The sequence below is a fragment of the Vipera ursinii genome, assembly GCF_947247035.1.
Source record: "Vipera ursinii genome assembly, chromosome: Z".
NCBI lineage: Eukaryota > Metazoa > Chordata > Lepidosauria > Squamata > Viperidae > Vipera > Vipera ursinii.
The window spans coordinates 15,644,292-15,657,957 of record NC_139517.1 but is presented as its reverse complement, the minus strand read 5'-3'; the positions used below and the strand labels follow the sequence as shown (position 1 = coordinate 15,657,957).

General features: G+C 42.7%; 1 protein-coding gene across 4 annotated transcripts in view; it reads right to left on the bottom strand.

The window, feature by feature from the left end:
- The window catches only part of CNOT3 (CCR4-NOT transcription complex subunit 3), a 41,646-nt gene extending 30,174 nt beyond the window's left edge, over positions 1-11,472 (bottom strand). For 3 of the 4 annotated variants that reach the window (XM_083377224.1, XM_083377222.1, XM_083377225.1), the window contains exon 1: positions 11,350-11,472. The gene's annotated coding sequence lies outside the window, so the exon portion shown is untranslated. The remainder of the gene's footprint in view (positions 1-11,349) is intronic. The other variant, XM_083377223.1, reaches the window with a different exon arrangement.
- Positions 11,473-13,666: the final 2,194 nt, after the last annotated feature.

The window sequence follows — 13,666 nt, the reverse complement described above, 5'->3', positions numbered from 1 at the left end:
GGGACTAATTTCCCTGGCTGAACAAGTTTTGCTTCCCCCGGCCCTCTCAAAATATCATGGATGAAGTTGATGTTTTCCCATTTTTAGAAAGTCTCTCAGAATTTGGCTCTAAAGCCTATTGCATAAATGCAGTAACGTCCTGGAGTGATCAACTGGACGAGTTCATACTTGGAGAAATATTCGATCAGGTGGATCCCCATACATTTTTTTTATTAAAGTCCCTAAACTTAAAAGGTGGTATATAAGAAGATTAACCCAGTGTGCTGCTCTCTGCTTTGCTAGTTTTCAAATCTGGTGGATTTAGGCATAAGCAGAAGATACCATTACCAGTCCATCCCATCATTTTGTTCTAGGCCAGGGGTCGGCAACCTTGCCTCTTTTATGACTCGTGGACTTCAACTCCCAGAATTCCTGAGCCAGCTTGGCTCAGCTTGGAAGCCTCTCCCTTTCCCCTCAGCATAGCTGGCTCAGGAATTCTGGGAGTTGAAGTCCACAAGTCATAAAAGAGCCAAGGTTGCCTACCCCTGTTCTAGATCGAATCGGGACTGCTAAGAGTCCATTTCTTTCCCCAAATTCTCCACTTGGCTTGGCATAAATTTCTTGAAACTGATCTTTCCTTTTCTGCTAATAACTGAATTCCATCCCAAACTTGTCAAGGGAATTTTTGAGTCCAAAACAGCTCTCCCATCTCTGTCTCCATCCCATGCAGATAATTTTTCCTTCATGAATATGAGTTTGTAGACAACAGGCCGCTAGACCAAAATATAGTTCAGTCTAGATAGCTTAGTATGTGGTGAGAACCCAGCCTATTGTGGTTTATTCAACAAATTAGTGCTAAACAGGGTCTTAATGTACAAATCTGAGAGTAGCACAAAGCCTTGGGACAATCTGGCGAAGCCATGATTGAATAATCAACCAAACCTTAGTTTGAGCAATATAGTGATCCATAAACCACAGCAACTAGGCTCATACATTTTATGCCAAGTTATCTAACCACATTTTAGTCCAGTGATCCCAGCCTCTGATAATCAAAGGCCTAGCTGCATTTTGAATGCAGACAATTTTGTCTTCACTCATATCTATCTATTCAGAACAAATTAGAGTTAAGAGAAAGAATGTACAATAAAGCAAGCACAAGATATATCCACACATTATAAATACGGGCTTGCTTAACCCTGGTCTACTAAATAAGTTACTATTATGCACATTTAGCCAACCAAGGACGTAAACTTTCCACAAGTGTTGAAAAATAAAACTCCTAGAAAACAATTCAGAAGCTTTTCCATTTTGGGGGGAGGTGAGCAAAAGGGAATGTGAACACATGAAATGCTTATGTTTAGCACCCTTTACAAGCATAGATAAATGGATGCTACTGCCAATGTTTACCCCTTCCCGGGATTTTGAGGACTAGTGAAGGACAGGCCAGAATCCAGCAATCTCTACATCAATAAGAGGAAGGAAGCCCATTATCAAAGATAGGCTGAGCCCTTCCTTCTTCTCCTGTAAAAATAAATGTCTATGCCTCTAACATTTGGTATTTCAGAGTTATACTCTCTAGTATAATTGTACTATATGATAATGTAATTAGTCTTACATAAAGTTTTACTATATAGTTTTCATAAATCATTTGGGGGTAAACATTAGGAGGCAACATAGGAACATTTCTTTTAAAAAACAATCAAGCAACATTCCATAATCCATTAGGAAAGAAAACAAAAAATATAAAGGAAAACAGCAGGAAAGCTTCCCCCCTCCAATTTCTTTTATCTCCCTACACATCTCTGCACCTAACACATTGAATCGGGAACGGGTAACCTTGAGATCCAAAGACTTACACAGAGCCCCACAACCCTCCTCCTTAGTAGCCCCATTAGTCACAACTGACTGCAGTTGCCAGAAATACACATCACAACTCTCTCCCATTTTGAGGTGGGAAGTAAATAATACACACACACACACACACACACACAGAGAGAGAGAGAGAGAGAGAGAGAGAGACTAAAAAGGTATAATGCAATCCAGATTCCAGCTACTGTGCTTCTCACCTCACCCATTACAGCCCCAGCTGCAAAAAGGCTGCCCACCCTTGTTCTAAAGTATAAACCTGTTTTGCAAACCACATTTCCTGGTTCACCCAACGCACTAAAACACAAAGAATGAAACCTGCCTTTAGCTTGGTGTGTCCTGTGAGCACGGCTAGAGAGCTGCCACTTCCAAATAGCCCAGATTCTCACTCAATGGGGGAAAATGTGTTTATACCTCTAAAAATCAGTCTCTGCAAAAGAAGAATCTTCCAGCTACGGTTTTAACCAGGCTGGGCACTCTTGCTCTGCAAACCCTTCTTCTTCCTCTCTCTCTCTGCTGAGAGGCAGCATCAAAATACTGCTAATTACAGGAAGCTGGGGTGGAGAGTGGACCATGAAATCTGCCACTGAAGGAACACAGCTAAGCTTTCATCCCCCCCCTTTTATCTCCCCAATAGTTGTTCCAGACCATTAAGAGCAGCTTCATTTGCTGTCATTAGCAAGTGTTGATCTCTCTTATCTCCCAGCTTTACTGGACAAGTTTTGCACATTACTGCTGTTAGGAAGTCAGGTCAATTCCTCTTGAGTTAATTTACAAATTCAGGTTAACGTCATATAGCCATCTTAAGACTTCAGCTCCCAGGATTCATCATCAGCCAGTATGGGCTATATCAGCGTTTCCCAACCTTAGGAACTTGAAGATGCGTGGACTTCAACTCCCAGAATTCCCCAGCCAGCATAGCTGGCTGGGGAATTCTGGGAGTTGAAGTCCACGCATCTTCAAGTTCCTAAGGTTGGGAAACGCTGGGCTATATAGCATGAAATCCTGAGAGCTTTCCCATTCTTTGGAAAGGCTGGGGAAGAAAGCTGATCTATTTAAGCAAAAAAAAACAAAAACAAAACAAAAACAAACAACTGGCTGAAAGGAGGATTTTGTTCAGAAAACTGAGTGATTTGTCCATCAAGAGGCAATTTGGTTAGTGAGGCGTTTGTCCTGCTAGCTGGGGAATTATGGGAGTTGAAGTCCGCACACCTTAAAATTGCCAAGGATGAAAAACATTGTGTTAGCGCACAATGGATACTATGAAAGTGTACAACAACACATCTGGAGGACACTGGACTGGAAAATGATACACCGTGGGATAAGCCCTATGAAACTTAGGAACTGGGGGGGGGGGGTATTTTGCTAGAGATTTCCACTTTGCTTATCAAATCAATTAGTTACATCTTTATTTTAAATTACTTATACCTACTCTGTTAAACAATTTAGTGGTTTCCTAATATTCTAAATTTTAATGGGAAGTTTATTTGTTAAGGAAGCAGTGCATGGCCAAACCATTCTAGCATTTACCAAAGACTATAGATCCCCCACTGAGAGTCAAGTATGAAGCATCTGGCAGATGAGCATACAATAAAAATTAAAATGCTGGGCCATCTGAGTACTGACCATTAATTTGTCTAGACTATCAGTTTGCAGAAAAAAGGCCTTCATGGTTTTCATCAATCAAAGGAACAGAAGGGAAAAGCACTTTTAACACTGTTTGTGTTTACACAATATGCTAAACCCATGGCTAACTTAACTATAGTTTATTGAAATGTCTGCATTCACTTTTTGCCAAACTAAAGTTGTTCCATTTATGGGTCTGTGTGCTATGCAAATAACAAGGTTCATTATGGGTTGGGTTGTGTGAATATTCACAGAGCCACAAATTTACCATCCGCATTTTGGCCCAGCTTTCATCCAGAAACTATAAATCCTTCTTGATCTACAATAAATTATATAGATGACATCCTGCTTGAGGAACTCTCTCAAGCTTTACTTAACGGTGACTTGGAAAGCAGATTTCTGTTATTTAGGAATCTTTTCTTCTCACTTCTTAAAAGAAGAGTTCCTGACTGGTTTCTGGGGGGAAAAATGAAAAAGGAAAACTTCCTAGCATACAAAGCTGAATCGTTATTTACTGTGCAGGCCCAAACACTTGGCCTCAGCCAAAGTGGATCAATTTTAAAACAAGGCAATTTAAATCAATGATTCAATTTGCCAAGTATCAAGGCTAATTCACACCTTATTTCCAACTGTTTTAGGCTTAGTCCTAGGTACCTCTCTGAATTCAGAGGAACAAACAAAAAGATTTGAGTTATTCTTCAATGTGCACATTAAATAGTTGCTAGAGCTACTATCTACCCATCAACACACAGACACAGATACAGGAGCATAAATCCATACTTGCTGCTTGTATAGGCCTTAGGCCTCTTTTTCAGAGGGATTTTTGTTACTTTACAGAAAGTTGATGTCTGTTTGACAGGCACCAACATACCTGCTTGAAAATATTACCATGAAGAAGAAAATGCTACTGTATTAATTGCTGGGCACATTAGTGTTTCTCCAAGGAAAGAATGTATTAACTGGCTAATAAGCCAATAATGCAACCATATTTATTCAGAGGTAATCTACTATAAACAAGAGATAATTTGAATAATATTCAGTTAAGTGATCTATTATGCAGATGTGTGTATCCTATCTCTATGTTTCGCTCTAGTTCATTCTTTTATGTGGTAAAAGAGCTACTTAACTGTGGGCGGGGGGGAGGAGGAGTCAGGAGCCATGATATATAAAATTATATATTTTTTTATTTTTTAATCAATTATTCACCATCCTATTAACTCAGATTTTCCTATATTATTTTGAAGATAAGGAAAAGAATAGATGGGAGTCTTGAAAATGGTGCTTTATTTAAAAGACAAAAAACAATAATTGATTACAACTGCTGAAAAAACCCAACAGAGAACAGTAGAAAATGTAGCTACCATATTTATAATATCGGACCACTGAATCCCCATTTTCTAAAGTCCCAGTGACTTAGAAAAAGGAGCGGAGAGAAAAGGTAAATCCAGCGCAAGTTTCCCCAAAATCAGTGGAAGCAAAAAATGAAGCATACGTTGGATAAAATTGTAATATTGGACCAGGAAAGAACAATCTGGTAATTTGTAAAATATTTGAAATCCAGCTCTCATTAGTTTCAGCCAACTGGATTTGGGGAATTCTAGCCTAAAACATCTAAAGAGCAGCAGGTTCTCCATTCTTGCCCCGAGACGATATTATAATAATGAAGCTGCTCTTGGATTTAATTCCTCTAATATCTAGCTTGTCGACTGGAGATCGTTGAAATAAATTTGAAAGGTAACAGTCTGGAAAATGCTGCAGTAATACCAATAAACAGCAAAATAAACTGTAGAAAGGAGTGATTGCAGATGTATCTGATAAGCCTATTTTCGTAGGTTGCTTTCTCTGCTTTTTTTTTTAAAAAAAATCTACGTCTGTCATACACCATTGCCAAAACTTGTGGCAGCAGAATCTGAAAGCTTACTAATCTGTTGTACACAGAATCACTTTCTTTTCTCTGTCCTGCCATCAGTCAAATTTCCCTGCTGAGCAAATAGTGTGTTTACAGCACTGTTTCTCAACCCTGGCAGCTTTAAGATACATGGACATCAACTCCCAGAAACCCTCAGCCAGCACGGCTAGCTGGGGCATTCTGTGAGTTGAAGTCCAGACATCTTAAAATTGCCAAGACTGAGAAACACGGGCTTACAAGCATAGCGTTTAAAGAGTCTTGCTTTATCTATTCTCTCTAGAGCAGGGGTAGGCAACCTTGGCTCTTTTCTGACTCGTGGACTTCAACTCCCAGAATTCCTGAGTCAGCTATGCTGAGGGGAAAGGGAGAGGTTTCCAAGCTGAGCCATTCTGGCTCAGGAATTCTGGGAGTTGAAGTCCACGAGTCAGAAAAGAGCCAAGGTTGCCTACCTCTGCTCTAGACTAACATATTTAACTCAATTCAAGAAGCTGATGGTTTGCTATAAGATATTGTCCTCCAGGTCAGAAACATTCTGACAGGATCGGAGTTACCTTATTATAGTGGAACATCTGGGAGAAAAAAGATGCACAACTGGAACAATGGGAATTGATTCTAGGGAAACAAGCTCAAGAAACAAACTTAACTTCAGAAATGAACACTATTCTAAGTGTCCCCAAAGGTGACTCAGTATCACAGTACCGTAAGTCCAAACTGGACTTGAAGTAAAATTTTCATGTTCCTGATTCGTCCATTATAGAGACAGATTTTTTTTTACAAATTTAGCCAACAAGGGCCTACAAAGACCACTTCAGCTTCATTTTTATTTAGATACAGTTTGCAGAATAACAGAGTTGGAAGGGGCCTTGGAGGTCATCTAGTCCAACCCCCTGCTCAGGGAGGAAACCCTATAACAGTGATGGCGAACCTTTTAGAGACCGAGTGCCCAAACTGCAACCCAAAACCCACTTATGTATCGTCGGGTGCCGGGTGGGCATGGCCCATTGGGTGGGTGTGGCTGCGGTGGTAATGGCAAACTGGGTGGGACTAAAATGTTCAATCAATCAATTCCAACTTTGAGAGATCTTTTTTTTCCCCCCCGCAAGAAGTTGAAATTGATTGACTGAACCTTTTTTTTTTTTGCCCACGGCGGCGGAGGCCTAAAGCCTAAAGGTTTTATAAAACCCAGCTGAAGGCCTAGGACTGGGGCGGCGGCGCGCGTGCCCACAGAGAGGGCTCTGCGTGCCATCTGTGGCACGCGTGCCATAGGTTCGCCACCACGGTGCTATACCATTTCAGACAAACGGTTGTCCATTTTCTTCTTGAAAGCCTCCAGTGTTGGAGCACCCATAGCTTCACCCCACTGATGAATTGTTCTAACTGACAGGAAATTTCTCCTTAGTTCTATGTTGCTTCTCTCCTTGGTTAATTTCCATCCATTGCTCCTTATTCTGCCTGCAGGTACTTTGGAGAACAGGTTGATCTTTTTTCTGTGGCAGTCCCTTAAATATTGGAACACTGCTATCATGTCACCCCTAGTCCTTCTTTTCATTAAACTAGGCATACCCAATTCATGCAACTGTTCTTCATATGTCTTAACCTCCAGGCCCCTAATCATCTTTGTAATTATGCAGTTCTCCATATTCTCCTCTATGCAGACATTCTAAGCCAGGGGTCCCCAACACCCGGTCCGTGGCCCTGTAGCGGGCCGTGGCATGCCAGCCACCGGTCCGCACAAGCAAGCCAAGCCCCATCTGTGAGATGCAGGCACCACATAAAACCACGCACTCTCCGGTCCGTGGAAAAACCTCTCTCCACGGGACCGGTCCCTGGTGCCCAAAAAGTTGGGGACCTCTGTTCTAAGCAACCAACGTAAGATACGGATATTAATGGGGACTTGCTGCAGCACATACCATGAATACAATTGTTGCAATGACAAACAAGCCTGAATGCTAAGACTGAAATGCCACTTGCAGAGAACAGTGTGTTGTAGGGTAATGAGAAAGAATTCCTCCACCAGAACCTCATCCACATAACGTTCTTCCATATTTCCTTAACCCTGGCTTCCATATATATGGCAGCATTCAGGGCATGCCAGCATGTACTTCGCTGGTGTATGACCTCTCAGAAGAGACATCTTTTCTTAATGGAAACAGCCTTGCTTCTCTCAGTCCTAACAGTGCAGCAGCTAAGGGGGCTGAGCTGTGGATTAAGAATCTGGCTATGAATCTCCTCCCTGTTAGGAACTCACTCGGTGGTCTAATAGAAAATGCTTTCCCTCAGGCTCCTCCAAGATGTGGGGATAAAGATATAAAAGGAAAAAGGGTGAAACTGACAAGACTGTTCCCTTTTGAACAGAGCACTGTAGGGAACAGAAGCGCACAAAAGTTGAACAATATCTCCAACAGGATAGGAGGCACGTTGTAAAAATAAGAATACCTTTGCTTCAAGCTGTTGCCATATCTAGTTGTTTTATCACTGACCTTCCAAAGAATCAGAGGAGGACCACTGCAGCTGAATGAGGCTAGTCAGAATATCCATAGAAAACACAGAATTTTAAGTCTGGAAGGGACCTTCTAACTCCAATCCCTTTATCAAGGCAGGAGACACTATAACATGGGCCTTCAAACTTGGCCCTTTTATGACTTGTGGACTTCAACTCCCAGAATTCCTCAGCCAGCCACGCTGGCTGAGGAGTTCTGGGAGTTGAAGTCCACAAGCCATAAAAGGGCCACTTTTGAAGACCCTTGCATTATAACATTCTGGTCAAATAGCTGTCCAGTTTGTTTTTGAAAATCTCTAGTAATGGGGCACTCACAGTTCTGGCAGGCAAACTATTCCACTCATTAACTGCCAGAAAGTTTCTCTTTACTTCTAGGATGGATCTCTCTTTAACAAGCTTCCACCCATTACTTCTTGTCCTGCCCTCAGGTGCTTTGGAGAATAAGTCAATCACCTCTTCTCTGTGACAGCCCCACAAGTACAGAAAGACAGTTATCATGTCTCCCCTAATCCTTCTCTTCATTAAGGCTAGCTCCCTCTCAATTATTCGTCATACAGTTTAGCTTCCAGACCCTTTATTGTCTTTGTTGCTCTTCTCTGCACACTTTCTAGGGTCTCAGAATTTTTTTTGTATTGTGCTGACCAAAACTGTACAGATGTGATCCTAATGTATTCACAGGCTTTCAGGTTGTCCAAGCAGAGGCTGGATAGGCATTTGTTGCCGATGCTTAAATCTCAATTGCTAAATCTTGCTGGATTCAACTGTTTAAACCAGGGGTAGGCAACCTTGGCTCTTTTTGACTTGTGGACTTCAACTCCCAGACTGGCTCAGGAATTCTGGGAGTTGAAGTCCACGAGTCATAAAAGAGCCAAGGTTGCCTACCCCTGGTCTAAATAATCCCCCGCAACCTTATTTTCTATGAAGGATCTCTAAAGATTTCACAGCCAAAGAATAACTTTCATTGTAGCACAGGGTGGAGGTACATTTATAGGATCGTACAATGGGCAAAGTGCTACACAGCATTTTAGAAGTGTTTCTACATTCAAGACACAAATGTAACTAACATGCTGCGTGGAAAGGAAATATGACATTTTCCTTAGCTGTATGTTTTGTGTGTGGAAAAAGTGTTACGGTACTTTCCTGTACCAACACTGTAACTTCAAATGATATCATTGGGATCTTATGATTTGATAGCGTAACCATTTGGAAGTATGCTTTCCTCCTCAAGGAAATCAAATCATGTAAGTTTTTTATTGACTATATTTTGAAGTGTAGCCCAACTTTCTGGGTAAAAATACAAGCCACCATTAAGTTATAGCAAATGGTCCAGTCAACCTGGGAATTCAAATCCCACCACAGTTAAGGCTTTGTGTATCCTCACAGGCAACTCAGTATATTGAACTTTTCCTGTCTGCTACTATCAAACACACTGTATTTAATCTACCTTATATGAAATGAGACTACTATATTGGCCTGCCTGTCTTTTCCAGATGGCATTGGTTATCTCTAGCCTCAACTGATGGTCCTTCTGCATTTCCCATGTTGAGATCCTTTTACTCAACCTTCCCTAATTCAAATCCCTCCAGTCCGTTGTACCAAAACTACCAAACATGGTTAGGATAGGCAACAGTCAAGAATGATGAGAGTTATAAGCAAAAGTATCAGACAAGATCTAGACTGAAGATTCCTGCTTTAACTTGATGATGCGGGGATCGATGCTGGGGCATTATGAACTTATCTACCCATTCAGATCCCTTATGAATTTTCATCAGAAATCTGGCTGGTGATAGTATGAAAAAGTCTTTCTATGCAACGGCAGCATCCAAGTTACAGAAACCCAAGGGGTCCAAACAATTCCCACACTGACAGTGATTATTACTTCTCTTTAAACACAGAACATGGTTTGTTTTTAACAATTTTGCCCTAAGCTACTTTTGTGGGTGGATATTAGCTGGTAAGCAGAATTTAAAAGAAATACCTGAAAAGAAAGTGTGTTTGTTTGCTGAAAGCATCTACTGTGCATTTGAAACTAGGATTCAGCAAATCTAGCACTGAGTCTGTATAGCACCACCCTGTTGCTATTATGTTCAATATTAATGAGCTATCAAAGGGGGAGAGAATTTCTTAGATTAAAATCAACCAAACAGCTCCCAGTTATAAAAAAAAAATCTTGCAACATTGCTTTAATTTTTAAGTAACTACACTGTTGAGACTTTCCCCCATTTTTCCTTCTGAAATAAATTTTGTAAGGATGATAAAGAGACTAGGAACATAAAGTATTTTCTACATTAGGGGCAAATTCTATTTATGATGGTGGTCTCCAGAAGTCTGGAATCTTCCAGTTGCGTTCAAACTTCATCAACCTTCAACAAGCACAATCATTTCTGGCAGGGGGATATCCAAAGGCTACAGCACTATTATTTATAGGCAGAAATCAGGCAGAGTGCAGAATTCTGCATCTTAAAGAGCCGTAGAAAGATTTCTAGCTCTTGGCTTTGTAAAGCATGTAGGCAAAGCCCACTAAAATCTTAACCAGGGCAGAATGCCCTGGAAGGACTAAACAAATAAGGATCTATCTATGTATTCTGCATCATCTAAGCATGTAAGAGAAACTCCACTGACAGGTATTCTTACCTCCCGGAGTTTCTTGTAGTTAGGAGGGATCTTTGCCTTGACAGGCTAATGGGCCTAACTAACCCCAATCGCGGAAGACTACCCTCTGGGGAAAGAAAAAAAAAACTTCCTACAGATTTCTTTCTCCATGCAAGACTGAAATGGGTTAGGGATTGTTCAGAAACCATCCTCTTTCCAGACAGAGTGCCTTGACCCTCCTTACAAAGGTTGCAACTTTTAGTGTGATTTCGCTGCACAGACTCCAGGTCCTCCATGGGCACCTTCAGCATCACCAGTAGGAAAGATTAAAAACATCCCACTTGGAGCAACCCCACACTCCAACCGCATCCCACCCAAGGCTTTTCCACCACAGGCTGCCCACACCGGTTCTGCCTTGTCCCATGGGGGGGGGTTCTAAAGGAGCCCCAATGCTTACAGGTGAGGGGCTCCCCTTTAGAACCCCAACCCTGCCAACCCCCTCTCCGGGGCCCCACCGATCGTCGCCCCATGAAACTCGAGGCCCCCGGAGGAGCTCCCTTCCCACGCTTATAGCAGCGTTTCCCAACCTTAGGAACTTGAAGATGCGTGGACTTCAACTCCCAGAATTCCCCAGCCAGCTATGCTGGCTGGGGAATTCTGGGAGTTGAAGTCCACGCATCTTCAAGTTCCTAAGGTTGGGAAACGCTGGCTTATAGGACACCCCCTGCCCAACACTTATAGGACCAGCATTGCCCTGAACACCGTCCGCCCCCTATGGAGCCCCCAACAAACACTTTGGCCCCGCCCCCTACGGAGCTCCGTAGGCACCTGCAAGCCCCGCCCCTCGGTTAGGCCCCGCCCCCTCCCGCTGTCTCACCGGCAGCTCCGGCGTCTTCGGGTCTCTCTCTCTCTCTCTCTCTCTCCCTCTTTTTTCCCCTCTCTCTTTCTCTCGCCCCCGTCTCTCGGGCTCCGCGGCATCCAAGATGGCGGCAGCCTCCCCCCTCCCTCTACTCTCTCTCGATCCGCCCTCCCCTGAACTGCATTGGCTGACCCTCCCGCTCCTCAAGCCTCTGACCATTCCGATTGGATAATAAGCAACTGGACGGAAGGGGGAAACGGGGAGGGTGGGACGACGCGGCGCAGCCGCGGCTGTCATTGATAGCAATGCAGGGGATCGATTTGTCGAGAGGTGGTGTCCTTCAAAGGACTTTTTGGGCTACCATTGGTTGAAGAGGCGCAGATGGAGCAGTTACGCTACGCCTACTACTCCGCGAAAAAAACAAGCCGAGAGGGCGGAGTTTACGTCAAAGCCTGCCTCCTAATGGGTAACAAAGCTGTCCCTCCAATCTCCCTCTTATTTGATTGACTATCGCTTCCTGTACACGAATACTGGCAAGAGGAAGAAAGGCTATTGGATGGCAGCCTTGTCATTTCATTGCTTGGTGCTGATATTTGGCTGAAACTAATAAAAAGGGGGGAGCGCGAAAGAGTCGAGGCCGTGTCTCCCCATTGGCTGTAAACAAGCGAGCCTGCACATGTTGTCTCCTCATTGGACGGCTGTGCCGCCCCGTAGAACCTTCCCCTTTTGTATTGGTATGCACGTTTTGAAGCTAGTTACATTAAGGCAGGGGTCTTCAAACTTGGCCCTTTTATGACTTGTGGACTTCAACTCCCAGAATTCCTCAGCCAGCTTTGCTGGCTGAGGAATTCTGGGAGTTGAAGTCCACAAGTCATAAAAGGGCCAAGTTTGAAGACCCCTGCATTAAGGTAAAAGGAGGTCGGGGCGGGACAATCTGCAGGAAACTCTTAAGAGGCAAGCTGTCAATTAAACGCACAATATCCAATCAGGGAAGAAAGAACGATTTCCCCCCCCAAGGTAGAGATTCTATTCGGGCTTTGGTTTAATGATTTATTTCAGCATTTCCTATCCAGCTATCACAAAAGGCTTGTCCCAGATTTAGGCGGGCACAGCAGTGTTCACGAGCTGATAAAATGAAGGCACTTTGCTGCTATTGAGAGAGATGTGCAGGATCTCAGCATCCAAATAAAACAGGCATAATCCAAGAGAGAGAGACCAACTTCACTAGTGAAATTATAACCCCTTGCTTTGCTGAATCCTATTGTTGCATGAGCTGCAGGGCTGCATTTACAGAATAACGAGCAAAAACCTCGCCGTTAGTAAGCACACGCCACCCTGTCCCCTTACATCTGCTTGTTAGGTCCCTAGGTAAATCTGTGGCTGGTTTCTGGATTTTTATTTTAAATATTTGAAGAATTCTCAGATTGGTCAGTCTATTAGCAATATTGTTTTCATTTTTTTATTTGATGTTTTTACAAATTTAACTCTTTCCCTAAAGGTTTGGATTCCTTGTCTTTGCCCATTGGAGGAAGCATTTGGCATTTCCTGGAGGTACTGATGTTTTGTTTTCAGAACTTATTCGGTCAAGGTACTTTGCTGCTATTGAGAGATATGTGCAGGATCTCAGCATCCAAATAAAACAGGCATAATCCAAGAGAGAGACCAACTTCACTAGTGAAATTATAACCCCTTGCTTTGCTGAATCCTATTGTTGCATGAGCTGCAGGGCTGCATTTACAGAATAACGAGCAAAAACCTCGCTGTTAGTAAGCACACGCGACCCTGTCCCCTTACATCTGCCTTAAAGACTTGTTAGGTCCCTAGGTAAATCTGTGGCTGGTTTCTGGATTTTTATTTTAAATATTTAAAGAATTCTCACATTGGTCAGTCTATTAGCAATATTGTTTTCATTTTTTATTTGATGTTTTTACAAATTTAACTCTTTCCCTAAAGGTTTTGATTCCTTGTCTTTGCCCATTGGAGGAAGCATTTGGCAATTCCTGGAGGTACTGATGTTTTGTTTTCAGAACTTATTCGGTCATAATGGTTTCAGGTCACAGGGTTGCACAACAGATTATATTGCTACATAACAAAACAAGACTAAAAGAATTTCACCTCCTGAATACTGGCTAGCATGATTAAGCCTGCAAAAATGGCTTAGCCACGTTGGATTCTTTGTGAAGCAATGGAAAATGCCAGATTAAATTATGATTTTACAATGCTGGCTACTAGAATATTAGAATAGAATAGGACGCGGTGGCCCAGTGGGTTAGGACGCTGAGCTTGTTGATCAGAAGGTTGGCCGTTTGGCGGGTCGAATCCCGAGTGCCGCGTA